Source organism: Megascapheus bottae, chromosome 15 (assembly GCF_031878675.1).
Source record: "Megascapheus bottae isolate mThoBot1 chromosome 15, mThoBot2.hap1, whole genome shotgun sequence".
NCBI classification, from domain to species: domain Eukaryota; kingdom Metazoa; phylum Chordata; class Mammalia; order Rodentia; family Geomyidae; genus Megascapheus; species Megascapheus bottae.
The window spans coordinates 30,929,671-30,934,495 of NC_143523.1; the positions used below are offsets into that span (position 1 = coordinate 30,929,671).

At 36.2% G+C, this 4,825-nt stretch overlaps 1 non-coding gene across 1 annotated transcript; it reads left to right on the forward strand.

Annotated features, from left to right (window-relative positions):
- Window positions 1–3,258: 3,258 nt before the first annotated feature.
- Window positions 3,259–3,365, forward strand: LOC150054123 (U6 spliceosomal RNA). Its single transcript, XR_016537964.1, has one exon. It is a non-coding gene; the product is annotated as a U6 spliceosomal RNA (small nuclear RNA).
- Window positions 3,366–4,825: the final 1,460 nt, after the last annotated feature.

Below are 4,825 nucleotides of genomic sequence, written 5' to 3' on the forward strand. Positions count from 1 at the left end.
AGGCCTACAACATTCATTGTCTTCACCGTCACACCCACTCTGTGAGAGGCATTCAGATAAAAGATAGGAGGTTTCCAGAAGTCAGACCCCTTGCTCAATATCACACTAGTTAGTGGCAGGATTCCAGTTTCATTGATGTCAGATTTTTTCTCTTGATGGGTCTTCTGTTCTCCAGGAGAAAATGTGGTAACCAATATCTAAGTCTTTTCTTTTTTAATGAGAACTATTTTATTAAAATGTATATTACATGTACCCACAAAATTATTTCTTCACTTTCAGGTGATTTTTTTCCCTCTTAATCTCAAGTGCAGTCTCTTGTTAAATTTCCCTACTTTGGACCATGAGTTGAGAATGTTAATCAAGCCACAAACCTGTATAATAAGATAGAGTTTTTCCTCCCTCCCTTCTTTTTAAAAGGGTAAAGTCCAATCTTAGATGACCTAATTTTACTCTTTCATAAAATTCTGCTTTTTAGTCTATTACTCAGAAATGGAAATGGTAGAATTTGATGCTGAGCTAAATCTTCACAAACTGTTTTTTGACCATTAAGAATTGCTAAGGCTTGAAAAAAAATCTAAGTCTTTAGTGTAGCCAGATGCAGCCATTTTTTTTCTAAAAGCCCATAGAGATCCCAGGTGGATGCTCAATTTTAACTCATCATAGTTTTAAATTTCCCCTATCTAATGTAATCTAGCTTCTCAACTTGTTAAAGTAGCTCTATCAGCATAGACTTAATAAAGACCCCTCACAGTTGAAATAATGGAAGCAGTGAGTACCGGAGCTCAGCTAGGAAAGATTTTTGAGTATGTCCTTGGTCCCCATTTTAGGCAGGGGTATTGTCCTGAACTACTACTAAAAAGAACAATCCTTCCTAAAATCAAAACATGGAACAATAAAGTAGATAAGAATGCATAAACTTTCAGGGACAGTAGACCAACAGAGAGAGGAAAAGTAGGTGAATGGATTCATAATATTAAATGTGCATATGTAAAAATGGAATGAGGTAAATTGAGTGGATGGATAGTTTCAGAGAAATGGGAAACATTAAGATTCACTGTGCTCATAAACTGACAAGTTGAACTGAAACCCCTTTGTACAACTAATTAAAGATAATAAAGCAAGCAAGCAAGCAAATAGTGTTAAATAAATATATTCCAAAATAAGAATGCATAAACTTAAAATGAAAAATTTACTGATTTCATGAAATAATTATTTCTAGGTATATTCTAGAAATAAGTTTATTTGAATCACAAATCTCAAGAAAGTCAGTTGAGAATGTGGAAGAATAACTAAATGTATGATAATTTCACTGCAAGGATAAAAACTTGACAGTCAACATAGAAATACAGCAAGTTTGAAGGAATCCACTGGTACTAACGGGAAGACAAGAGTAGACTTCATACAACTAAAGGATAAGACCAACATTTCAGGAAACTTATAGATATACACATAAAGTGAAACTTATTCCTATCCAATCAACAATTCTTCTTCCAGTTGTTGTCATGTTTGTGGTAATCTAACAATGGTGAGTCATGTGCTTCATAAAATGGAATTGTGCTTCAAAACTTTTTTTTAAGTGGAAATTAAAGTCTGTTATCAAATCAAAATATTCAGTTTCAAATATTACCCCTTAAGGTTTCCCACCATTTTTCAAGAAATTGGATATTTGCTATAGGCTACTGTTCCTCACAAATACTAACAAGCTTAATGGTAATTATTTGTTAAATATATTTTATTAGATGCCCATGATAATAAGTAAACAATGTCAAGACTGCTTTAACATTTTAAGAATAACTTAGAGCTTCTAGACACTGATGGCTCACACCTGTAATTCTAGCTGCTCAGGAGGCTGAGATCTGAGGATTGAGATTCAAAGCCAGCCCAGGTACAAAAGTCTGTGAGACTCTTATCTCCAGTTAACCACTAGAAAACCAGAAGTGGTGCTGTGGCTCAAGTGGTAGAGTGCTAGCCTTCAGCTGATAAGCTCAGGGACAATGCCCAAGCCCAGAGTTCAAGCCTCACAACCGACAAAAAAAAAGGAGGGGGAAGCACCTGGGAGCACAGCCTAGTGGTAGAGTGTTCACCTAGTATGCACAAAGCTCTGGGTTCAATTCCTTGGTATCACATACTCAGAAAAAACTGGAAGTGGTGCTGTGGTTCAAGTGACAGAGCACTAGCCTGGAGCAAAAAGTGCCTAAGGACAGTGCCCAGAAAAAGAAGTGCCCCAAAAAAGAAGAACTTAGAGCTGAGTATGGTGGTACACAATTGTAATACTAGCACTCAGAAGGTTGAGGCAGAAAGCTAGTAAGTTCAAGACTAGCCTAGGCTATATAGTGAGACTCTAATTTGAACCTTTTTTTTGTCAATCCTGGGGCTTCAACACAGGGCCTGGGCACTGTCCTTGGGCTTTCCTCAAGGCTAGCACTCTACCACTTGAGCCACATCACCACTTCTGGCTTTTTCTGTGTATGTGGTACCAAGGAATTGAACCCAGTGCTTCATGCATACTAGGCAAGCACTCTACCACTAGGCCATGCTTCCAGTCCTGAAACAAAATTCTTTAAAAGATTATTTTAAGATTTAAGAATTTGGGGAAGCTCTGACTTTTTTAACCATCAAAGATTATCTATTGAAAACCTGGAATCACAAAATTTTAAGTAAGATAGAGTCGATTGTTGCCTGCTGCATATTCAGCAGTCCATTCTTTTTTCAACTTTCAGAAAAACAGAAATATCTCCTACTCAAGTCACTTGAATAGTTGATGATGAGCATGTCACTGCTGATGTGATATTTCAGAGTGCTCAGTAGAGGTTGAAAAGTTCAGTCTGCTTTTAATGAAAGCAGTATGCTAGCCATAGCCTTCATCCACGAGATTTTAGTGGCACAAGAACCAATAAAAGTAGGGTAAACCTCATTGTCAACTATTGAAAATCAACCTTCAATCCAAGGGTTTATTAGACAAAAAAAAAAATCAAGCTAAATCCAAAAAAGAAAGAACTGCTCTCCAGAGACAGTATCAGAAACTTAGATAAAAATTTTCCACACTTGTTCACAAAAATTCAGAGAAAAGTATAGCCTAGTAGTTCACAATAGGAAAGAGACAGAAACTTTAATGGCCTCCAAGAATTTTCCACATGTAGTGTACCCCAAGGGATCTTTGTTTCTCCTACCTCTTGTGTGTGGCAGATGCTGAGCTCTAGAATACCTTATTCAACCCTCAGCTTTTCAGGCAAAGTACCACTTTAAAAAAGAATGATAGTGCTCGCTTCGGCAGCACATATACTAAAATTGCAGTGATACAGAGAAGATTAACCTGGCCCCTGTGCAAGGATGACACACAAATTCGTGAAGCGTTCCATATTTTTACACCATCGACTTAAACAACACCATAGCCCAGCTGGGCTTAACAGATATACACAGAGTCTTCCATCCAACAGTGAAACTTTATACGTTTTTATCAGGAGACATGGAACATACTCCAAAATAGATCATATAATAGTTCATACCGAAAACTTAAACAGATACAAGAGAACTGATATAATCCCATGCATTCTATCTGATCACAGTGGACTCAGACTAGTTCTGAACAATGCAGTAAAAGTCAAAAAATATTCAAATACTTGAAAGCTGAACAACACACTTCTGAATAACTCCTAGGTTACAGATCAGATCAAAGAAGAAATTCAAAACTTTCTTGAATGTAATGACAATCAAGAAACATCACAAAGAAACTTATGGGACACAGCAAAGGCAGTTCTAAGGGGCAAATTTATCGCACTAGGAGTGCATATTAAAAATGCAGAAGAAGAGGATGTAAATAACCTAAAGAAGAAATTGAAGCACCTAGAGGAGCAAGAAAAAATTAATTCTAAAACAACTAGAAGGACAGAAATAACAAAAATAAAATCAGAAATATCAGAGATTGAAATACGATCCGCTATACACAAAATTAATAAATCAAAAAGTTGGTTCTTTGAAAGAGTCAACAAAATTGACAGACCCCCCCCCCCCCGGCAAGATTAATCAAAAAAAGGAGAGGGGAGACTCAAATAAACAAGATTAGAGACTCCACGGAAACAATCACAACTGATATCCAAGAAATTCAGTCTATTATGAATAAGTACTACCGGTAGAAATGGATGACTTCTTAAATAAATATAGGCTACCCACACTGAACAATGATGATGTAAACAAATTGAACAAACCAATTTCATACAATGAAATTGCGGAAGCAATCAGGGAAATGCCAACCAAAAAGAGCCCAGGTCCAGATGGTTTCACTGCGGAATTCTACAAGACGTTAAAAGATGAAGTAACACCTATGCTCTTGAGACTCTTCTGAGAAATAGAAGCAGAAGGAGCAATACCAAACTCAATTTATGAAGCTAGTATTACACTCATCCCCAAACCAGGGAAAGACCCAACAAAAAAAGAAAACTACAAACCTATCTTTCTAATGAACATAGATGCAAAACTCCTCAATAAAATATTAGCCAACAGAATCAAGAAACCAATTTAAAAAATTATACACCACGATCAAGAAGGCTTCATCCCACAGATGCAAGGCTGGTTTAACATTCGCAAATCAATCAATGTAATACATCATATAAATAGAGCTAAGGATAAGAATCATATGATAATTTCTCTGGATGTAGAGAAGGCATTTGACAAAATACAACATCCATTCATGTTGAAAGCACTAGAAAAAATAGGAATAAGAGGTACATTCCTTAAAATAATTAAACCCATATATGACAATCCTACAGCCAATATTATACTAAATGGTGAAACACTGGAACCATTTACCTTAAAATCAGGAACTAGA